The sequence below is a fragment of the Numenius arquata genome, chromosome 9 (assembly GCF_964106895.1).
Source record: "Numenius arquata chromosome 9, bNumArq3.hap1.1, whole genome shotgun sequence".
Lineage (NCBI taxonomy): Eukaryota > Metazoa > Chordata > Aves > Charadriiformes > Scolopacidae > Numenius > Numenius arquata.
Genome location: NC_133584.1, coordinates 44,339,139 through 44,364,468, shown reverse-complemented (window position 1 = coordinate 44,364,468; position 25,330 = coordinate 44,339,139). Strand labels below are relative to the sequence as shown.

At 40.9% G+C, this 25,330-nt stretch overlaps 1 protein-coding gene across 1 annotated transcript in view; it reads right to left on the bottom strand.

Annotated features, from left to right (window-relative positions):
• The window catches only part of RNF144A (ring finger protein 144A), a 65,695-nt gene that overhangs the window by 28,188 nt on the left and 12,177 nt on the right, over positions 1-25,330 (bottom strand). The window contains exon 2 of the mRNA XM_074153502.1: positions 19,883-19,972. The gene's annotated coding sequence lies outside the window, so the exon portion shown is untranslated. The remainder of the gene's footprint in view (positions 1-19,882; positions 19,973-25,330) is intronic.

The window sequence follows — 25,330 nt, the reverse complement described above, 5'->3', positions numbered from 1 at the left end:
CTTCTGCCAAAATCAGATTAAGACTCCTACTGTTCTATAGCTGTGGTCTCTTATGGCTTCAGATTGTATTCTCATGCTTTCCAGTGATGTGCAGTGCTTCAGGGAGAATGTGAAGTAACAGCAAGAAGAAAGAGAAGGCATCTGAAAGGAGCTCTAGAGGAACAAAACATTGAAAATCTGGCACTGGCGTGTCCCCGAGCTGAAGACCACCAGCTGGTAGAAAATTCTGCCTCATGGTTTGGGTATCTGCTAGAAGGTCCCAGGAAATACAGCTAGTAAAGGTATAGAACTACAGTCCAATTCACCTACAGAACAGACCTTACCCCCAGTAAATACTTAGTTCATTAGAGATTTAGTGCTGATTACCAAACTCAGTACAAGCATCAGTACTTCACAGGCCCTGATAACAAGTGTGCCAAATCGAGCTTGTGAGACAGAAAACCAGAAGAGACGCTGGTCAGCAGTTCAGACTCCAAACTCTACTGCAGCCAAGGTCAGCCTCACTTACGTATTTTTGCAGACTGTGGTCTGCAAAATATCTGGTAATACTGAATTTGTAAGAAACATGTTAATACAGCCCATCATTTTCCAGGACAGCATCCCAAAGCAAGCTGGGATCAGGAAAAATAGCAAATAGCTTTAGTAATACTTTGTTCAGAGCAGTCTTTTCATAAATAATCAGCCACCTAACTAATAATTATTTAATTCTGCAACCATGTGCATGTCCAGACAGGATAAACCACTGCATAAGTAGACAGAAGAGATTGAAGTCTTGTTGCTGTAACATGTTAATACATTTTAAATGTTACGTGTTCTGGTAGATGGGTATGGAAGGGAAAGGAATCTTTCATTATTTCTGTGCAACAATTAATGAATTAAGTGAATACAAACTGCATTTCTGCACAGTAATCCCTTAGTTTTTGGTCCACCCACACAGACTACATTTTCAAGTGAGAACAAATGGCTGACTTGATCTCTGGTAAATCAAGAATAGAGCAATTCTTTCCAGGCTTCAAGAAGTTGCAGAAAACAGTGAAACAGAAATACTTTGAAAAATTCTGTGGAAAAACTCTGTGAAAGCAGGAAATAATGCAACTTTCTTCCATGCAAGTCATTCAAAAAAATCATAAAACTATGATTTTTCTTATTGCACTGTAGTCAAATATTTCATGGCACTGTACAGTCAAGCTGCAGTTGCATCAACACTTGACAGATACATGACCAGTTATGTGAGAAAAAAGTGACTAAAAAAGTATGGTTGAGTAAGATAGTCATACACAGCATGCTTTAACTAGTGGGTCTTTTTCCATGAAGAAAGACTCAAAATAGAGCTTTCAACAGAATCTAAATTTCAGCTTTAGATCAAGGATGGGTTTAATTTCTAAGTTAAGGGCTTCAGTCCCCTCTCCTACCAAATAGTTAGCTAATCAGGTACACGTAAGTCATCTGCCTTAAGGAGTTATCTTACCTGAATTCACTGACATGATGGAAAACAGCTCTTTTATTAAAAGTCAAAGGAAGGGATTAAAAATTGGTTCTCATTGCTGTTGGCCCTCTTTGTCAAAACACCTCTACTTAAAATAATTCAGGCTACTAGATGAAATCAAACATCTGCTATAGCACAGTTTTAGTTTTGTATATATCTATTTGTATGTATAAATAAATACATGTGTATATATAAGCCAGGCTACACTTCTTCCTACCTGCAAACACATCTGTCACTGTACAATTTTATATATTTAATATATAAAGCATGTTTATATATTATATTTATACATTTATTTATAAGTATATTAAAATATAAATTGATAATTTTTTTCCACATTTTTTTACTTATGTGGAAAAAACCACACATTTCTGTAGCGCAGTCATCTGCAGAAAGGCTATTACACTGCACTCTGGAACTGGCACTGCCTGCCACATCTATTAAGTGATTATTTTCACTCTGACCTAAACAATTCTGAGCCTTCATATGTAGCCACAGCTGTAGCTCACTGCACATGATCCAACAGCTGTCTCCAAGACCCCCAAGTCAGCAGGGACTAGTTTCCGTGACCAAGGTTGGTGGCTGAGGGTGTTCAGTAACAGTCCTGCAACTTGGATTATTTGTTACACCTCTGTCAGAGTTTGAACTTGATGCCATTTTTCTCTGTTCCTAAGCTCTTCCAAGGATCCTCAAAATGATTATATAGCTAGGGAAACATTAAAGAAGCCTGCATGACATATTTGACCAGCTAGCAACTAATATTTTGTCCATGTTGCCGGGTTTTATTATGCAACAGTACCACAGGCTGATAAGGCCATTTTAAAAGCCCCTCTATAAAACAAATTAATTAATAAATTCACCCACTAGGTAGATTTAATGGTTATCGAAGTTGGCAGGCAGACTTGGTATCTCTGGCTTATCAGATGCCAGTTAGTTACTGGCATCTATCACTGCATTAACTGTCTCCGAGTCCTTTACCTCCCAAGCAGTTCTGCGAGGATGAGTAGAGTAATTCTCTTTGTTAGATGCCAGGCAAACTCACACACAGAAGACCAGACTCACCTAGGTGTTCAAGTGGTTAGAGATGGCTTGCTTACAGAGGTTTGGTGTGTGCTTTCTTTCCTTAGGTTCTTAAATGCTGCCAAGTGCCCACCTAACTCTTAAAGCTCACTCATAAATCTAATCCACAATCAACTGCACAAGTCCAGCAGCTATCAACCGTCCTTTGAATTCCAGACAACTCCAACCAGTAAAGCCACGTTCTGCCTTCCAGCAGTGTAACAGGCTGCTGTTTTCAGGCTCTTTTCAACACATAAGAAACTTCAGCTTGTACAGAATACTGCAGAAAGTCACGTCAACACATAGTCTACCGTGAACTCTTCGGACCTGGCTTTAAGTCCTTACACTGGCTAACTATCAACTCCAAGCTCACCATCTCTGTTCTTATCTTCAAGCTATTCCACGGCCTGAGGCCAGACGAGATAAAACACCATGTAAAAGCTTAGAGAACTGTCAGCAACTCCAATCTCCCAGCCAATATAGCATGTGGGAAACAGGCTCTTCCTCAAGTTGAAAGAATTATTTCAGGGACTTTGGTCCACCCCATGAATAGCCACTATGTTATTTCGCTTTACCTTCTCGACTGATACAAATATATTTTATTTTATATATATCTCTTATATATTATATATTTTAAATATAAAGATATATATGCAAATGTATATAAAATTTAAAAATACATATATATAGAAATATTACATTCAAACATTCCAATGCCCAAGGAGAAAAACAAAAAAAGAGAGAAAGAGCAGCTGGTTTCTCACTAATAAAAGGTACCTGAACAATAGCATCAAGAGTACAAAAAGGAAAAAGGCTACTGGACCGCTTCTGTGACAAGTCACTGTTAGGAGACATGAAAAAAAAAAATTCTTTGCCAAGTACCTGGCTAACATTATTTCTTGTTTCTTTTCCTGAGGAATTAGAGTACCATATAAGGCAAACGAAGACAATTTAAACAGCTTGGTTTGATTACAGCACAGACCATGAAAAATTTTAAATATTAGAAAAGTAATGTACAGCTTCTAGATCTATGGATGTGTATGACCATGCTGCCTATCAAACGCACGGTAGGCAGAAAGGAAAAGATATTATGGAGACAAACACAGAAATCAATTTTTTAAAGCTCCAACTTCTGAAGAATACTACAAATAGACACCCCACAAGCTCATCTTCTGTACATGCAGAAGTACCTTAGAGGGCAAGAGCTTTTCATGCATCCCAAAAAATACAGCCGCTGAATAACGCGACGGAGCCAAGGACGTTTCTGACCTTGCATTTTCCTGTGTTTGTCACCAGCTCTGGTGCCACCGTGGCTTCTCGAAGCGCTGCCAAACAGCAGCAACCTGAAATAAACTGGGTGTGGCTGTTATTCAGACCCCGTAGGCAGGGGTGAAAACATTTCCAAGGAAAAAAAAAAAAAATCATTTCACTCCGTGTGAAAGAAACTGCGGTCAGGCAGAAGGGAAAGAACTGGAAGACTGAAAGGTATGGAGAAAAAAAAAAAAAAAAAACACCACAAACCACCCTGTAATTTAATAAAAAGAAAAAAGGGGTGAGGAGGAAGACAATGAACACAAGACAGGGAAGAAATGAGAAGAAAATAGGGAAAAGTAGGGTCCTGCACCTAGGGAGGAATAACCCCATGCAGTGGTACAGGTTGGGGGCTGACCTGCAGGAAGGCAGCTCTGCAGAGAGGGACCTGGGAGTCCTGGTGGACAGCAAGCTGAGCAGCAGTCAGCAATGTGCCCTTGTGGCCAAGAACCTTGTGGCCAATGGACTCCTGGGGCATGTTAAAAAGAGTGTGGCCAGCAGATCGAGGGAGGTCATCCTCCCCCTCTACTCTGCCCTGGTGAGGCCGCATCTGGAGCACTGTGTCCAGTTCTGGGCTCCCCAGTTCAAGAAGGACAGGGAACTACAGCAGAGGACTACAAAGATGATCAAGGGACTGGAGCACCTCTCTTATGAGGAAAGGCTGAGAGACCTGGGTCTGTTTAGCCTGGAGAAGAGAAGACTGAGAGGAAATCTCATCAATGCTTATAAATATTTAAAGGACGGGTGTCAAGAGGATGGGGTCAGGCTCTTTTCAGTGGTGCCCTGTGACAGGACAAGGGGCAATGAGCACAAACTGGAACACGGAAAATTCCATCTCAATGTGCGGAAAAACTTCTTTACTTTGAGGGTGACAGAGCACTGGAACCAGCTGCCCAGAAAGGTGGTGGAGTCTCCTTCCCTGGAGATACTCAAAACCCGCCAGGATGTGTTCCTGTCCAACCTGCTCTAGGTGAACCGGCTTTGGCAGGGGGGTTGGACTAGATGATTTCTGAAGGTCCCTCCCAACCCATACCATTCTGTGACTCTGTGAAAGAGATCTTCCTGGCTGTTCCCAGAAGTATACTTTGTTGTATTGAGTACAACAACTGAAGTGGAATTCCACCGCATTATGACCTAAACATTCAATATCCCCAAAAGATGATATGAACAAAAGGATGGAGATGTGGTAACATTAAGGAACATTGCTTAGAATCTATTTGGTATCATCTATTCGGTGTTTGCTATCCAAGAGATTATTTGAGTCCTGGAGCAGCAGAGCACCTCAGGCAAGAGATGGGAAGCCCTTCCACCATCCCATTTCCCAGGAGTGGCATCCCAGACGCTCAGCTCACCTCAGGGCACACACAGCAGCCAGAGAGAAGGCCTCAAGATAATTGGAAACAGCTAGGCCAAGATGATATATGTATTTTAAAAGCCACTTCCTCCACGCTGAGTGGGAAAATTCCACCTTGCATCATACTGGAGAGAATCCTAGATGCTGTAGCACAGGTCTATCACCTGGCATGAACACCAACACATTCTGGTCTGCAGAGAACAAGCTGGCCCATCTTATTTGCTTGCTTTAAGAGTCATGAACCCATTAAATCCTCATTAAAACTCTCATGAGCTTTAACACAATTTCTCATCAAAAACTCCCATGAACTTTAATACAATGAGCCACTGCCTTTGAATGCTAGGGCCAAGGTTCCATCTATGAATTATTGTGGCAAATGCTAAACCCATGCAGAAGTGTGGAAGTGGGTTAAATCATTAACAGTTGAAATGTTTAAGCTCTGTAAGTATCTTAGAAAAATCAGCTGCACACAGAAGCTAGGAAATAAGAAAGATTTTCTCCATATGAAGAGTGATCCTCTACACTCCATTGTTCCTCCTCTCCCCAAGTTCCAACAAATCAGAACCAAGAGTACATGACTGAAATAGTAGTGAGACTGAGATTAAGCAGAGATTAGAACATCTTACTGGCATCATGATCAAAGGAAGAAGAGTTCAGGGAAAAAAACCAAACCAAAACAAAAAACCAAACCTTCCCTCTCCACTGACAGCTGAATACAACAAAGGCAGTGTAATCTTTCTTGAAAGGAGTTGCGATACGAATAAGCATTTCAGCAGATGCCAGCAACAACCAGGAGACTTTCAGAGTGAAAGAGTGACATCCTGTTGACTTGGCTTTTTTGGTTATCAGAAGACAAAATCAGAAACAGTCAAACTCATTTTCCAGGCTGAATGTTTTCAGATTTTGCTTCTACTGGAAGAAAGCTGATGGTTACAAAGTTTACAGATTTACAGAGTATTCTGCATCTTATAGCCACCACCTCTATTAACAGAATTAACACTTAAAACCACGGTTACACCAAGGGCTGCAGAGTTAGCATTCATCAACCAAGAAAGGCAGCTCAGAACGCAGTTAAGTCATACTTCAAGTTAACATGGCTAAGAAGATACTTTCATGTTTTGCATCTATGAGCTCCCATTATAGTTATGTGCTGTAGGTGCCTGCTTTAGGGTGTGCTGATTATTTTGGCACTTCTGCTGGCCATACCAACTACAGCTCTACTACTGGCTACAGGTAACCCAGGAGCCACTTGCATTTAAAATACCTTCAATCTTCGGCTGATTTCCACCCATATACGTTGCCCTCTTGCTGGTCCTACCTTTTCCACAATGAAAGGAGACCAGGGTGAACTGATCAGACAACATCTGTAAGAGGTCTTGAAGTGTAGTAATATGATGCCAACCTAAAAGAGAGCAGACCCAACCAAAGCCAACTGTAACCTAAGCAGGCAACTTGCAGCTGCAACAAATTCTGAACGCTATCAAGCGGTGAGAAGTCACTCATGACTGAATTATCTTCTAGCTCGTGAAGGCAACAGTAATAACAAGGGCACAAACAACTCCATTGCTCTCTAGGGTAACATCTTATTTTATTATTTTCCAAAAACTAGTAAACCACCCAGTCAAAAAACAACTGTTTTGCTGTGTCTTTCCTCCCATCCCTGACATTTTCTCATGTTTTTATTTTTCTCTTCCCCAACTCACTCCCCGTCCACCCCTCTCCTTGCTTCCTCCTATTCTTTTCCTCCTATTCTTTCCCTTCTCTCTGCTTATAAGGAACTGATGAATTACTGCACTCTGAGCTGTCTCCACAATAGCAATAAATCAGTAAGGAGCAGTTTGAAACTTCAACATACCACAAGGTTTTTCCTGCTCCACAGTTGACACTCTCAGAAAAGTAAGAGCTATGTTTACACAAAGCCCAAATAACAGCAAGCTTGAGCTCTGTGGGTTTTTCCCTTTGTTGGGGGAGGAAAAGAAAAGCTTTGGAAGCTTAAAGCTAGAAACCACATTTAAAGCTACACAAAGTTACTGAGAAAATGCGAATACAAGCAAGGGGAGTGGAGCCTTAGTTTGGATTGAGCCACTTGGAGGGACCAGCCGAGCAATTCTCTCATTTCCACCAGTCAAAAGGAAATCGAAACTGCCTTTTTCCTTGCAACCGTGGCAAAACGCATGCTTGGTGCACTGCCCAGCGCGGTGCTTCTGTAGCACTTTGCAAGTCTCAGATGAAAGAACAAAGTATGTTGGATTGAAAGAACCCACCGCAAACCCTCCTGCTGTCTTATACTTGTATAATAACAATGGAGCTTGGGTTTTAACAGCAGCTGTAAGAGAACACGTACACAAGTACCATCCCTTCACGTGCTACACTTGAACAGCAAAGCAAATGTGCTGCTAGCTGAAAACAGCATTCAGAGTGGGGTGAAGTCTTATTAACCTACCCACAGCTGTCTTTGTTCCTGTGACTCAATAACCACCACTAAATTCCACCCAGATATTTGTAAGAGACAGCACTTTTCACAGCTCCCAGTGTGGACAGAGAGTTCCCCCAGTCTCATGCCCCAGATCTGCCCCTCGGATTAGCATGAAGTTCTCCCTTGTTCTGAAGATTTGACTTAAGATGCAGAAGAACCATCAGCGCACATATAGTCAATAGGACTACTATAGAGGACTATAGTCAATTGCCAAACTACAAGAAAAGAGAAAGACTCTTCATAGAGTAAAACTTCATCGAAATGTTTATGGCAAAAATTATGGCCATCTGGAAAATTACTTTTACTTTTTCCAAAATAATGCCCAAACCCAGCAACTCTAGCTAGGAGCTGGACAGCTTCTCTGCAGAACTAACAGCTTCCATCATACTGTATCAGACTGTATCAGACTGTGTATCAGCTGTGACCCAGAACTGACCCTCCAGTCTTCAGAGGGCTGAAAAGTACAGTGTATTTTAATTAGATGTTGTGGTATACAAACTCACCATGTCAGTGTGACACCCTAGACTGAGAAGAAATTTAGGATGGGATCCAGACTACCTAAGATAGTCATCTTATTGCTGGTGCCTAAAGAAGCAGATTTTTCTAAGGTAATTGCCTACATTCCCTACTCAGTGAGAGGGAGGAAAGTGATTTTGAAAGGAGATTTTGTGTCTAGTATGAGGCACCTCAGCCAAAGGAACAAAACACAAACAGAAAAAAAAACCTCACCATGTCTTTCTAGAAAATTTCTGTCTCCTGATACCAAACCCAATGGCTTGGGCTGTGCAATGGGCCATATTATAGATCAGTAAGATATTTCCTCTCCCCCCCAAACACTGGGAAAACTCTGATCCACCCTGCTAGGTTCACCCTGCAAACAGGATCCAGCCTGATGAACAGTACTAGCGGTATGAAATTTAAAAATGGTAACAGAGGAAAAGAGTTGAGAATTCCTGCATTTCTCACCAGTCAACCCTTCATATCATCTGATGCTTCACATGATAAAAATTACAGCTATCAGCTAGGACATTCTACAACAAACTTCTGGCCTGACAAACTTGATGACCCTGGATTGAAATCTCTCTCTTCACACTGATCACTTCCATGCACCCTCCTAAAAGTTATTTTGTCTTTTTATCTCCTTTCCTATACATAATACTATTGCTCTAATTTCTTCCTGCTTGAAGCAGCCTGCACTCTCCCCATCACATCTTCTGCATCAGTTCTTCAGTCCCACCCCTGCTGCACAGTATCCAAAGCAGGGTAGCCCAGGACAGCCAAACAGGAGAGGTCTGGGTGTCCTACTAGGCAACTGGCTTGAGACAAGTTTTCCTCTTCTCTCTGGGAGAGGAGTTTGCCTTTTCAAAGCAGTGTCACAAAAATTAATTACATTATGGCGTATGTTAATATCTCAGCTACTCTAGCTTGGTGAACAAAGTGGTTTTTGTTCCCAAGTTTCCTTCAGTCATTACAGAATTACATGTTCTAATTACGTTTCTCCAAATCATGTCCTGATGTGACATTCAAGCAACACATGCCTGGGCACAGACCTGCCTCTCACATGGACTAGGGAATTTGCAGACAGATTCCTATTATCATAGAATCATAGAATGGCTCGAGTTGGAAGGGACTTTGAAGATCATCTGGTTCCAACCCCCCTGCCCTGGGCAGGGACACCTCCCACTAGACCAGGTTGCTCAAAACCCCATCCAGCCTGGCCTTGAACACCTCCAGGGATGGGGCATCCACAACTTCTTTGGGCAACCTGTTCCAGTGCCTCACCACCCTCACAGTAAAGAATTTCTTCCTAATATCTAATCTAGATCTATCCTCTTTCAGCGTAAAACTGTTACTCCTTGTCCTATCACTAGACTCCTTGATAAAGAGTCCTTCCCCACCTCTCCTGTAGGCTCCTTTATTAAGTGTTACTATGTAACACTTTCACTAGGGGCAAACATTTAATTTGGTCTGTTTTCTTCCTCCTTTCTTATTGTATTCTCACACTTATTGATAATCCAGGCAAGTGATTTAGCCTAGGTCTTGGAAGATCCTCAAGAAACACAATCAAGAGAAAGTTCGTATGTCAGTGTGAACCACTATGATTGAACATGCCAAAAAAAAAAAAAGGACGATCTAGTCACTAGAACATCGCCTGAGATATAAGGCGGCCTTGGAAGACCTTCAAGAAACACAGTCAAGAGAGAGTTCTTATGTGAGTGTCAACCACTAAGATTGCAAACACCAAAAAAAAAAAAAAAAGGATGATCTAGTGATTAGAACATCACCTGAGTTATAAGAAACTACTGATAACCTCTTCCGCCTCGAGCTTACTGCATAAATAAGCGGCTTACAGTTTACTTGTGCCTCAGCCACATGAGCCAGTACCTACCACATCACACAGGCTAGTGAGCAGCGCATTAGCTGCCCGAGCGCATGTTTTCCTTCCCTTCTCCCTCTGCAGAGTGAGAATAAGCATTTGCAGTGTTTTCAGAGGTGTAACGTGTTAGTCTCAACATCAGCCCCAACTTCGCAGTTAATGTCACTGTTGCATAGTAATGCTTCCTGCTTTGTTGGTGGTGGAGGCTTTTTCCCCCCTCTCCCCACATTTAAAAACATTTGCAGTGTAACACACATACTTGTTTACTGCAGAAAGCAGGAGCGCTGTCGCACCCCACCTGCATGCGGCAGAGGCGGCGCGTAACATCTCGGCAACAGCAAAGGCAGAAAGACCAAAACCAAAGGCTGAAGCACTAAGGGCATGTAAAGACAACAGAAAGCTTAAGGGGAAGAGAGGAAAGAGCGCAGGTTCACCACAGTGCAAACACACCCTTCAGGGCTCCCCACACTACAGTTCTTGAGATGGCAAGTACCGATAAGTTACAGACCTTTGATTTCGGGAAGACCTGCAAATGAACACTATTGGGAATTTCTCCATATGGCTTCGTAAACTCGAGTGCAGCTCTTGGAACTCTTAGAAATCAATAGGTGTTGGGCCTTGGTTTATTACTTCTAGTTTCCATTTAGTTTTCTCGTTTTACTCATTGATTAACTGTAGTAAATTAAGATGCTCTGGCACCTTGACCTATAGTTTTTCTTTCCTCATTTATAAACTACTGGCAGTTGAACAACCTGCTCTAGTGGAGGTGTCCCTGCCCATGGCAGGGGGGTTGGAACTCTATGATCTTTAAGGTCCCCTCCAACTCTAACCATTCTATGATTCTGTGATTCTACATTTGTAAATGGCTTTCCCTGCCAATTAATTCATTTAGTAAAACAGTATGGTGCTGATTAGGACTTTTGCGTTTTTTAACCTTTGATATTATGGAAGTGACTTGACTTTTGAGTTACTCAGAACAGATGTTTAAAATTAAAGGAAAATGTCAATTTGGTACAGAATAAGCTATCAAAAAAATTAAATAGAAAAAAAAATAAATATCAAAAGATTAAATATCATGTCAGCAGAGTCGATTCGAATTTCAGTAAAAAGATAACATAAATAAAGCATGTTACCTTACATGTCATTGCATTGTTAGAAAGAGAAGACTGAAGGGACTTAAGTCAGTCCCTTACACCCTCTACATAACCACCTAATTCATCCTGCCAAAAAGGGAACACCTCAGCTTAGGATTAAGCAATGCAAAATCACCCCATTGGATCAGAGTGCCTGACTTTGCGATAGATTTGATATGGAGTGAAAGCGACAGCCTGCTCACAGGACAGGGCATTTCTCATTGCCTCCTAGCATTCCCAGGCCATATTAACCCCTTCCCCAAACGAACAGGCAGATTGCAACAGGTACTCAGTTCTGGTGCACTGGGTATATCCCACGCTGCAGACCCACAGGAGCAGCTTTGGTTTATGGCCCTGTGCAAGTCACCTGCGCTCTGCTCGATCTGCAACTCCCACCCGCTCCTGAGCGTGGGCAGGGAGGATGCTGAAAGGCAGCCCTTGCTGCACCCTTCTCACGGGTGCCGGCGCTGACCTGTTTACGAGCAGAGAGCACGCTGGCACGGGGATGGAAAACACATACTTATTCTTCACAGTTTCCCAGCAGACAGATCTGGCCTGCAGCATAAAGTAAGGAAAATTTGCATAGATTTATTCTGGCAAGGAGGGAAAACGTTTCTAGGGCAGCTTAAGCTTGTGCTCATCATTCCGGGGGTTTATAAAGAAGGGCTTTAAAAGCAAAACAGAGTCTTGATGTTTTTTAAAGGAAGTTAACAATACCAGAATTAAGTCATTTTACTTCCTTAAAGAAAGAAACAGAACAAAGTAGTAACACATACTTAAAGATCAAGATATAAAATAGATTCCCTAAGCCACTTTATATAAAGCGGACAGTTGGTCAGTTTTGGGTCACCTGTCCTGTCCACTCCTCCTAGAAGGTAGGACCCCCTCTACGCCCTTCCGCTTCCGACCCTCCAACGGGGCATACAACAAAGCTAAGCTGACCCCTGTTGTAATAGCTATGTATGTATAAGCAAGAGCCTCTCTGCATACCATTAATTTTAAACAGACATTATCACTCTGGAAGCAGACACTGTCTGGAAAACATGCTGTTAATTTCAGAGAGTGTAGTTAGTTGGAAGAGACTTAACTGAAAAGTAAAGTTACTGAAAAGAAAATTGGTTCTGCTGTATCTCAAACCAGGTCACCAGAATAGGGTCAGGATCACCCTCAGAGTGCAGACTCTTCTGTGAAAAAAAAAGGATTTTACTTTTATGTTTGCATAGTACACACTGCAATGGACCACAGGTTTCAGAAGTTAACAATACCAAGTTATAAAACAAACAAATATTAACACCCTTGGTACTAAATTCTCTGCCTCAGAAAACGGATGAGTAGCTGAATTTAGCAGACAGCCATTTTCTCTAGACCCACTTGGGTGTCAGGAAGTATCTTTGAAAAGTATGTCTGAACAGTTCTGACCCCTGTAGCTTCCTCCCTTTTGTACGCAGCCTAAAAAAGCAGAAGTAATCACATCAAATGTTCAGCATTATTTCAATATTAAAACAAAGCAGAAAAACTCTAGTAAAACAAAATTTCACTGGAAGTTATTATTAAAAAGGTTGAATTAAAAAAAAGTTAGTCAAGGATATTCTACACTTTCCAGAGGCCATGTGTTGAACATTTCAGATAGTAGGAATCCTTCCAAGTTCAACTCGTGCTTTCCCAAACCAAACAAGACACAAACCACAGAAGCCTGCCCTCTTTTCAGCTTCTGGGAAGATCACAGATGAGGTCGTTCATTACGGTCCAAGCCAAGTAACATGGTACACACACACACGCGCACACGCACCCCTCCTGCCCAGTTCTTCAGACACATCCCCTATTTAAAGGGAATCCACTGTACAAAGAAAGGAACTGTTAGAACTAAGTTCTGTAATTGTTGTTTTTTCCTATTAACTTTAATGGTCACCCACAGTGTTTTATGTTAAGGACACCACGAAAGAGCAGCCACAGGAGGTCTAACATACCAGTTTAAAATAGAGATGTTTGGAAAGGAATTGTTCCAGAGGTTCTAAACTAAACAACAGGGATTGCAATCCACTGCTTAAAATTAGCTTTTGCGGTTTGTTTTAGATATTCCTAGTAACAAAACTCAATCTGATTGCTCTCTCTTGGTTGACTTTATTGCACCTAGCAATCTAGGAGGCCAATAATAGAAATTTTATTTAAAATATGGCTACTAATGTTCCTAAAGATAGCCTATTATATGAGTCAGCCGTGTCACAAGCCTGAAATCATCCTCTAGGTTTTTTTGTGTTAAAGGACAATAGGTGCTTGGCTACGAGTTAAGACCTCTGCATGCTTTTAGGATTAAATAGTTTGTCAATATTAAAACGATACAGGAAGAAAGGCTTCAGAGGGAAGGAACTGCACCCCGGAATGTCTTTGAATTCCTATTCCATATTTAATGAAAACAACACTCCACCAAAGAAAAAGTATTTAATTACCAAGGGTATCCCACTTTTCTTTTCTGAAAACCTTGGTTAACCTACATTGTCTACTAATACTGTACGTTGCCCTAGTTAATTGGCAAAGGCAGCCCTCTAGTTTCTTTCCAGCAGGAAACCAATTAAATAGATTCAAGAGCAAAGCAGCACTACTTTAAAAACAAACAAGAGGGAGGAGCACAGTAGCTGGCTGCTGCTTCTTCAAAAGAGCTGGAACAAGCCATTTGTTTAAAAGTTAGAGACACAAGAGCAGTGCACCTCCTTTACAGAGGTCAGCAGAACAGGGAGCAAGAGCATCGCAACTTGAGCAAAGGTGCTTGGTGGGCTTCAGATCTCATTTAGGCAGGAAAAGCCAGAGGGGAGCAATGTAGGAAGACCCCACAATGCAACAGAAACAGCTGGGAAATTCAGGGTTTCTTCCATCCATACCAGACTGTTCTCAATGGACAATAGGGAAGCTTTTGCACCAGACTTACTGCACCAGCTGTAAGGCAAGGCAATGCTACATAAACTTTAACACTCTGAAGTGTAATAGCTAAAGTCACCAAGTTTGAGAATATGACTGACAAAGCAACTTGGTAACTGATTAACTGCAGGCAAATTTCTAGTCTATCCATACTTTAAAAGAACAACAAAAACTCCACTAATGAAGGTCTACAGAAGACAGGGAAAATGACAGAAGGACATACAGACCAGGAAACAACCAAATACAAGATTTAAAAACATAAAGCAGAAGCTAATCACATGAGCCCTCTATGTGGTTTTTAGCAAATGAATAAAAGCAACTAACCATTTGTAAAAATGTCTGATGAAGGTGACAGAAAAAAAAAGTAGTGAGAAAAAACCCAAATGTAAAGTAATGTAAAAGGAGTCAACCATGGTCACAGAAAAAATGGCACTAGAACTACAATTCAGGCTACTGGGCAGAGAGAGCCCTCTTCCCCCAGTCTCTGGTGAACAATATAGGCTCTTGCATTTGGACACAACACTTCATAACTGAGTGACAAAGTGCACTTAACTTCTCACCGTAAGTTTGAATCAACTGAGATGGGTTGAGGAGGATGCAGCAATACTTGCTAGCGACCCGAAATAACCACAAGGCCTGGGTTCCTGCAATGCCAGCAGCAGTCGGAGACTTAGCTGATGGAAAAAGGCAGGCAAAGTGGTATGCAGTGCATAAGGCAATATAATTATCCTGTGTCACAGACAGTTTGTACTCTCTCCTGCCTTCTCCACTAATACTCGAAACAAAATGTTTTCTTCTGGAGAGACTGGCTTTGTGTTTTGGTTAAAGAAAGCATGGTTGAAAGGTGGGTGTTGTGCTTGGAACAGCAAGCAGTGAGGTTTGAGAGGGCTCCAAGATCCTGGAGAAGTTCCTTCCACAGCCCCTGAGAAAACTACTTCGCTTGCACAGCTCAGCTAGTGCTCGTGACAGACCAGCCACCAACTTGCTTCTTCCTCAGCTGTAGACTCTAGTCTTTACTGAAATAGCAACCAGGACCTCAAAGTTATGACAGAAACATTAAAACCCGAACCATTCTATGATTCTATAAAAGGACTACTGATTAATACCGCCCGCTGTAAATCAGCCTTTTACTGTGGTGGCAAAGGAAAGGGATGCAGCTGATGGGTCCTGTCCCTGAGATACAGAGTTTTTTGGCAGCATCACTTCCCACTGGCAGTTCTTATACTGCAGGATGGTTTCAAGCCAACCTGCAAGTTTCACAGGAAAGTGAAACTGAAGAATGCAAGCCAGGATTAAAGAGAAAAGAAGGAAGAGCTGAATTTCTACCTATTGGGGTGGGAGGAAGATTCAGTAATACTGAGATGAGAGCAAACACAGCAGGAGCTTTTGAACTGGTTTCACTTGGCAGAAGATGGGATCAATATACTAACAGGAGAATGAAAGACTGATCAGATAAGGTTAGAGGTCCCCGTGTAACGTCTGAATCTAGGGAGGGGCAAGAAAATTTCTGATTGTTGTAATAAATTAGTGTAAGTTGCATGCAAAAGAAGTAGAAAAAGTGGAAGTTCCGCTTGTGAAAGCTTAGGAACGGACTTTGTTATGCAGCAACGAGACACTTTTGCACAAGACAGACAATTGCTACAAGGACTGGTATGCAGTGGTTGCCTAACTCTTCTCCGAGAAGGTCAAAATACACAACAGCAGACAAGTGTCTTGACTTGTGCCTCTTTCCCTACTTCATACATTGCCAGTACATTCCTCACGTTTAAATACTGGAATCCTACTGCTTTTCCCTGTTGCTTTGTGCATCTGCAATAGTCAGTGTCCCCAACTCCCTTCTCACTCGCTGAACAGGAGGAAAAAATTAACTATCCCCAACTCCACTGACTCTTGCAATCCTTTCTTAACAGAAAAGTGAACAGTTACACAGAACTGGAACGAAGTATTCAGAAAGCCAGTTCCAGATATACACAGAATCTGTTCAAAAAGTAAATATTTGTAGCCAGATTTCAGTTCTACAGCACGAAAAAGAAGGGGAGAAATAACTCCCATTTAGGTTTTGGCATATGGTACAACCCCAAAACTTCTTACTCAATCTGAACTTGGTAGAAACTAATGCTAGGTTAAAAAAACAAACAATAAAAAGGAACAAAAGTGAAAGAGAAAAAGCCTCCAGTATTTGAAATAAACCCCCAGAAATGCAACCTACACTTACTGATTTCAACAGGATACTAAGTTCTTCCATAGTAATAGTGATATATTCAGAAGAATTAAAAACCTTGAAGACCAAGGCAGCCTGGCCTGGTTAAAACCACTCCATGTTGCTCTGCACAAGCCATAGACCTGCACATATAAACAACCAAGCAAACAAAGGAATGCAGATGACTCTAAAATTTAAAAATTTTGCTTACTAAAAGTCGTCATTTCCCAACTTAAGAACTTGCTATTGGGGGAGATTTTTGGTGGACTAAACAGGTTTTATTTCACATCCTGTTTCATGAACTATAATTAAAAACAAACTTTACTTTGTGGCTTGCACCACAGAATGAGTTTGTCACCTCTGCAGTGTAGTTCTTCCTTCTTGTCATAGGCTGAAAAGACACTGCTTGACTTCTATGGGCAGATCATATTTACATCCTTACTAAATTTCATTCTAGCTATCAAAGTTTTCTATGTTGTACTGAGCCAAACTGTGCCTTTGGCTACTGCTACAAGACATAATAATAATATAAATTATGAATGTGTCACTGCGGCTAGATCATCCCAATTGCACACTTGTCACTAAATCATGGTACACTGACTCAGTCATAGAGGTCTCAGCTGCCATTAGGGTAACAGACAGCTACTTAGAAACACTATCTTTATCTGCAGAAAAGCCAAAATATTTTGATTGCTTCCTTCCACAGTGAAATGAAACATTATAACTATTTAAGGTTATAAACAATGAGACAGAAATAAACAACTCCATAAGAAAGCCTCACAATTTCAAGCCAACACTAGATCATTAGTGAAGAATTTTGCCTTTTACTGGCAAACTCTTGACTTTCCCCATCTGCTCCCTTCTCTCCTTGCTAATGAGCAGGAGCAAACTACATCTACAAAAGCATCTCTAAAGATGACGAGACACACAAGCACTTCTCTAGAAGCTTAGGGAAGTTCTGCTACTTAGCAAGTTCTGCCACTGTGTTCACTATCACCACTGCCAGGATGGTGGGCTCTTGCCCACTAGACGAGGCAAATCAGAGGGCAGCACTCCTCTGCTTTGTGTTAATAGCCTGAACTATGTATGGTATGTTCTTTTTCCTTACACAAATACCTCATGATCATCTGTATGCCACAAATATTTTCCAATACAGACCCCTGCCAGGTTATGCTCCGTTTCAGTAATCCTGGCTGGCAGGCAGCAGAAAGATTCAAAAAACCTCAAAGCACATTCCAGCACATTGTATGTGCACAATATGTCAGAGCTGCTCTCACATTGGTCACAGAAGTCCACAAAAGATCGTAGAGGTCCCCAGTTGTTCCACATTTGGCAGAACAGTGACACTACACTGAGGCTTCTAATTCTTGAAGATGAAAAAAGGAAGACCAGCTCCGCATGCTTTTCCAAGCGATTGGACACAGGTCTTGAGAGTAGTTTGCACACACTGGTGTTTCAGGAAAGGGGATATGGTGCCTGGAGAGGCTTGAGGATCTTTAGAAACACCTCAGCAGAAAACTAAACAAACAGGGAGGAGAGAACAAACTGCACTTTTTGTAAGAACAGTGTGGAGTGGGTGCAGAGGGAGAGCGCTGTGCCTGAAGGCATGGGGCTCAGGGAAGGGGGCTAACGGACCACGGCTTAATTAGCTTCACACATGGAGCTCAAGAAGAGATAATGGTGACTCCCTGCACGTATATGATACAGGGTAATGTACATCACATAATGGGAGAGAAATTGTTTAAGCTACAAAGACAACATTGACAACAAGGACAGACAGGTATAAACTTCCATTATACGTTTCTTACAGAAACTCAAAGTTTAAGTGTCAGAGATACAGGATATGTTTCTTTTACAGCTTTCGAAAAGAAGTAAGGAGAACAGAAATACTGATTACTTGTAAGATCAAAGTTTATGAAAGGAATTGTATCATCTACAGTCCAAACAAAGATCCAAGAAATCCATTCCACTTCGCTGTATTTAAGTTCTAGATCTGCTGGTTAAAATAAAAAGCCATGAAACCATAGAATTGATTTTTGAACCTCAAGTTGTTTTTTAAGCAAGAGGTACTGAAAACAGTATCAGACATTTTGTTTTTAAATTAATTTTAATCTCTTTTCCTTTTCCCCCCATTTTGTTTTTCTCCCAGTAAAACAGATGTGATGAAAAAGATCTTTTTCACTTAGTACTGAAGAAGTGAGCAGAAAAAAGTCTCAGATGAAACGTATTTCAACAAGCTTTACAACTAAACAGTACATCTTTGCACTAAGACATGTTACTGAAGCTGAACATACAGCTTGTTGTGTTAAAATCTCAATACCGACATTCAGGCCAACAAGGGCATGATTACGTTTTATTTACAACAGTTTTTTTCCCGTGATCAGAAAGAGTCGAGCAAGAATATCATTACACTTTGAGAAGTAAGTCAAGAACAGGAGTTTTAAAGGAAAGGAGAAAAAAAAAATTAAAATCTGCCAGTCTGTTAAGTATATGACTTTTGAATACTATTTCTAGCAGATGCATGCATGCAAAAGTGGCATTGCTTGGGAAAATGGAAAGCTACCTACAGCAAGTCACAAGCTCAGGCAAATGAAGAATCTAAAAGTGTCATTACTTTCACATCTACCCACATATTAGAGTAAGCAAAATGCAGCACTTCCAGCTCTAGTGATATTTACAGGATGATCTTTTCCAAACCGCAAACAGAAAAATGGATATACTTTAATTATTTAAACACATTTTTTACTACCTTTTAGAAGACAAGAAGATAAATATGTGCTACTTTTTTTTTTTGATTGACTGGAAATGCATTTATCAAATATATCAACAATTTTCTATGGTGTACATATAGATCTGTAGCCATCTCAGGAAACAACTTCTTTTTTATTATCTCATTTACTTATTTGGAGTATGGATTTACTGCTATTTGAAATTGAAAATGTAGTATTGTGGGACATTAAACTATGAAATCAAGAACCATATATGAAAGCAAAACAATCTGTTAGAGATATAAAGAAAGGTATTATATATACACGTGTATGTAACACACAAGTGTTTTATATAATACATATTTTATATAATACATATATAAATAAAATAGGTATCTATATATCTCTAGATGTTATATAGAGATATAAAAATAAAAACCTAGTGAACCCATTTTAGGTAGTACCGTAAAACATGCTCCAAAGACAGTTACTGAACTGCACCAAAACAAGTCTTTCTCTCTGCACCTTGGACTTTGCTAGGAAGTTAACTAGAATGCAGATTTTGTTTTCCTACATTTAATTGGTAAGTGAACCAAGCCTTTTCATTCTAGAGCTCCATAACTGAAAGCAAACTTCGACAAATTCCCTCCTCTGTAGCAGTTTGGGCTATGTGGTTTTGATTTTCATGGGGGAACACAACAGCAGCTCCAAAGACCATAAAACCCATCCCACAGGCATAATTTTTTTTTTTTTTCCCCCCAGCTCCTCTTGGCAATAGAGTCCTAGGAAAGAGCGGCTGCATTGGAAACTGCATCTGTCTGTGCCCAGGCCAAGTGTTGTCAAGACAGTCAATGCAAACGCCTACCACAACAATCTCTCCTTTGTCAGTCACAGGGATCCCATGAGAAAGCACCAGCCAGTCTAGGAATTTGGCTCAAGGTAGTGCTAGACAAGCCTGAAAAACAAAAAATAAGGGTCAGACTTTATTTAGATTGACTGTATAAAACCGGAACTAACAGCTCCGTTCTGTCAATGAGCTTTTAAAATTGTGTGGTGGCATAAGTGGTCTTAGTACAGAAAGAGAAAATTCACCTCTTAACCCTTTCTACTCTCTGCACTTACTGGCTCAGTTTGTACTTATCAACTTGGGAAGATTAATCCCATCACACAAGAGATTTATTTTACATTTTTTTCACGCAACGGATTTCCAAGCCTGAAGGGAAAAAAAGAACATTTTACTATCATCTTACATAGCTGCAGGCCCCATGACCCAGAACTTCAGGAAAACTCTGAAGAATCACAAATTGTATCCAGCAACTAGGTTCAGGGACTTCCTACGTACAAAATCAACAGTCAACTACAACAACTTTCCACACACTTAGAAAAACATTTCTAGAAACTGTACCAGGAAAACATACATACAGAACCACATGCAAAGGCCACTACTTTGAGCAAAATTAGTCTGTAGGCAGAGCATTTTAATGTGATGAGATGCCAGGGAAGAGGAGGAATTCAGAACACAGCAGTTGGCAGTAGTCCTACTTTCACTTCAAGCTATTTCCCATTTTCAGATTTATCCAGCAGTATTATTTCTGAGAATTTCTGAGCTCAATTTCCTTCCAGTGAATATGCAGAAAACCTGTATCCTCAAACTGGCTAAAGTAGAATTTTGGCATAAAACCTGTCTTTTATTCAAATATAATAAAAAAAACAAAGAAAGATGACAGCTTTGGAATTAACTTATAGCCAAACACGCAAGACACTGTTCTTCCTTATTCATCTTCAGCTTTAAATAACATGCTATTTCAAAATACTTGTAATTATCAAGGTGTGCATTAACCTTTCTAAAAATGAGCATTTAGTTTCTGCAAATTAAATTAATTTCTCATCCTCCACTCTCTGATTTCCATTTAGAGAGAGATGTGATATGGAAAAAAATATCTGCTGTACTTCTAGAAAAAAAACCAAAACAAACAGTAGATAAAGGAATGGCCTGACAGCTCAGGCAACCTTTCCTTGAACAAGCTCAGATATATGCGCACTGTAATATTTTCGGCTACTGATCAGTTATTCAACCAACAGTTATGTCACCAAAAAGACATTCCCTCCTCCCTTTCTTGCACATCCTCCTCACTTTAACCTTCCCCTCCTACTTGCTTCTTTGCCACAAATCCTCCTTGAAAATTTAGAAATCTGACAAAATAGCGTTATTGCCCTCTTCCCACATTCCATTGACATTTCAGGAGGGGAAAAAAGTGACAAACAAAATCTATTTTCATTACTGTATATCTGCTTGTAATGTAAGAGAAAGGCTTCCTGGAGCTCAGAGTCAGAAGGACCATCAGACCCATTGGCTTGTTAACCTGAACACCACAAATTATTACCCAGTTCCCAAGCAGCCCGAAAGCAAGACAAGTAACTTGTACGAGGCTAAAAAATACTATCGGGCACATCACCTGCCTTGGGCTGGACGCCTCAAGAGATCCACCACTTTCTCTAATGGTGGGAAGGGTAATTTACTGGTTGAAGAGCTGCAGCCATTCACCTTATTTCCATTTAGAACTTCAGCCAGTGGCTCTAGTTATGCCTCTCACTCTCTACATGGGAGGAGGAAAACAAAAAAATAAAAAAGGAAAAGTGAAAGCAAGTTAGTACAAGACACTTTCTTGTCAAGGCAGCTAAGATGCTCAGTCTCTTCTCATACCGTTGGGGCATAGCTAGGGTTTAAATTGCCTGCAAACTCCTTTCCTACAGCTCTGCCACAGATGTTTTCCAGCTCTTCTGTCAGCCCTTATTCCTTAATTCCAAAATTTGTCCTGGCCAGCGCTCTCAGTCATTGCATCAGCTTCATCCAACTTGGGATGACTTCTTTCTTCCTCTTAAAAATCTTGCCCTTGCCAGCACCTCACTCAGCACTTCACTAACCGCTCCACCAGCCCTGCTTTCCTGCGGTCCTCTCTCCCACCTCTGTCTTTCAAAGGCAGGAGAGATCCTGAGGAAACAATTCCCTTTTTATTAGTGGCAATTGTCCCTCATCCCATTTGCTCCTAGGCAATCTGAAGAGATTCCCACAAAAATTCAGTTACCGACTCTACAGAGGGACCTCACAGATTTACCTCCTACTCCAGGCCTCTTTCTCCTTATCCATACTGGAAATTTAAATGCTCCTCTCTTGACATTTCCTTGGAGATATCCAGCTACTAGATTAAGCCCTACACAGAGCCAGACAAACCTCTTACCTCCCCTCCCACACAAGGTTTTCCCAAGAGGCTCTTCCTTGATTAGCCAGCATCCTGCCAGCTACCCAGCCTGCAGGCTGATCATGATATTCAACACGAACCTGTACATTTAAATCCTGTAGAAAGAACATGCATAATATACATAAAGTGCAGTCTTTTCCTTATGGTCTTGTCAGACAACTCAAAAGCTCATCCAGGCACTCAAGATCTTCCTCCTTTTCTTGGGCTTCGACCAACAAAATTTGACTTTCGGAAATATTTCTGAAGGGACACAAGCAAAGTCCCTTGCCCTTTTTTGGTACTTAATTAACGTTAAAAAAAACCCCAAAAACTCCTTCTCCATAATTTTAATAACCTTCTCTGCCTCTTTTCTCTTGATCATTTTTTACACCAGTGTTTAAGAGCCAGCTGCCTACTTCTGATCAGCTAGTGACACTGTTCTCCATCACCAACAAAGCAATCTGTCTCACGGAGATGGACCTGACAGATCAATCCATCCAACCTATTTTAGACATTTCTTTTTGGATAAGACAAAGTCTGTCCTAAAATTATCTAGACAGGGATACAACAATTACAAATAAGACAAATACACAAAAAAAAAGCTGCTCACACCCCACCCTTTCCACTTAATCACTACAGTGAATTTTTTCAGTACTAATAATTCTTGTGGTTCTTTTTCTATACCTCCTGCAGGTTTTCAAAAGACCTTTTAAAGATGTGAAAACTAGGACCAGATACAGAACTTGAGTATTGCTGTCATTAACGCCATGCAAAGAGAAAAAAATGTTTCTTTTATAAATCCCATCTGCCAAGGATTAAGTTAGCCCTCTCTCTTCTCCCTGCAACAGTGCACTGGTAACGTAAAGTTCTTGGATCAAGCCTGATCCCTAATACCTTTACAGAGTTGCTGCTTCCCAGGAAGCAGTGTCTCATGCCATGGATGTCCAGAAAACTTGTCACTAAGTAATCTGACTGCATTCAGCCACACCTTTGGTTTTACTCATCAAAAAGAAAGAAATCATTCTTTGTGACCACGTACTTATCATTAAAATCTGGGAATGACAGACTGACAAACGGCATAATCAGCTTTTTGTTGTTTGTTTGTTTGGTTTTTTTTTAAGCTTCTGTCTTACAAATGAAACTGTTAAATGGTGCCTGGTCTAGGCTTAGTCCTTCTGGAGCCTCTCGATTCCTAGTTTATTTCTGACAGACATCTACTTGTTTATATTTTGCAGTCAGCTGCTGCTCCATTCACCCGGCATGCTTTTGCTGACGTGCTGTAATGGTTTTCCCAACAGAAAACCTCTATTGTACTGAGCCACAAGCTGACAGGCAGAATTAGGAAACCTGTGTCAGGCTCAGCACAGGACCAGTGACAGATGCAGAAAGAAAGGCTGTGGGATCTGCTCTGTATTGCTGTGACAGCCCATGGTTCATCTGTTTTTTGTGTCAGCCAAGAGTAGCTAGGAGGCACAAATGGCCGTGAAACTCATCTCCCTCCACCTCATCCTGTCAGAGCTGATGATGCAGCTCACAGCCCAGCAGCCACAGGGTCCAAGGATGAAAGCTTAAGGACACAGAGGAAAGAGGATAAAGTTTGACAGGTTATAGGCACAAGAGGGAACTTCAGCTTTGGATTCTCACCTTTACTTATGGTGGTGACAGCAAGTGATTATGCTAAACGCGATGTCCTCACCAGTCTCCTTAGCCTTGTCAGGAGACTGCATTTCATACAGTCCTAGGCTGTCACCTCTACAGAAAGAGGGAAGAACCGCAGAGTGAAAGATGAGATCCCTCAGCAGGGATGACTCCCCCAGAAGCCAGGGACACAACGCAGTCGTCAAAGGGAAATTCTGCTGTGCAAGGCGTTTGCATACCACAACCAAACCCAAGTCCTGTGATCCCTGTGCCAGGGAGCTTACACAAAGTTTCGTCTTGAAACACTTCAGCAGAATTTAAGTGTATCACTCAGCGAAGAGATAAGCGCATATGACCTTTGCATGACAACTCCGCGGTCATTCATGCCAGGAGGTAAAATTCCCATGGACTCCCCAGAGCAGAGCCTGAAGCTACCCACCCACCCACCACAATCCTTCCCCTCCTTCCCTTGGGTTTACATATGCCACATCATTTTTCCTTGGCAAGCGTTATTCAGGAGGTTACCAGAGATGAACAGTTATTCCTCTGGCTGGATCATAAGAAGAAGATGCTTTTTATCAGATCAGATGAGGGAAGCTGTTTAAAGGCTTATTACAGAAAGCAGCTACATGATTTCATGAAGACAGAAAAGCTCAAAGCATAGTGATAAAAGGTATTTTAATAGACACATTCATATTAATACAGGAGATACTGTGTGCTGAAAACAGGGAAATATATTGTATTTCTAACATGGTAGGCCAGAAGATTTAATTACTAGCTTTGCTTTGAACTTGACAGCTATTACTACTCTAACTCCTGGATGCACTTCCAAAAGACGCCTTGTCATTTTACATTTGTAAGAAGAGGTGGTCTTAACTTGGATTTAACTACCAGGTTTACTATAATATGTGCAATAGAAAAGCACACACAATTAAGCCTTCACGAGAAGACGGCTCCCTCCACACACACACCTGCTCATTAAAAAGTTGGAATGGAAAATGTCTTCCCTATATTTATTTTTCCCTCCAGTGAAGAACAAAAGAAAAAAAAAAATCAAAACCTACTGTTAACATAATGAAATCAGCATTTCATATTTATCTTACTGGATAAGGTTTTGTAATCCTTCCAGATGATCTTCAAATGCAGTAAAGTTGATGAAATGTTGTATGGACTCCTATATAAAAGGAGATGTAGGCGTATCACACCACTTTGAACAGTCTTAATATTGTGTAGGAAAAAATGCTTCCACATGGCTTGCTAGTCTAGTTTCTTAAGGAGAAATATTAAAATAATTTGACTATGATTTAGATGGAAGTGCTAAGTGTGTAAAAAAAATCTGAATTTCGGAAAATTTCTATCCATCCCTCAGACACATATGAGAATGTAAATCTATTTTTTTAATTTATCCATCTGCAAATATTTTTTAAAGCTACTGT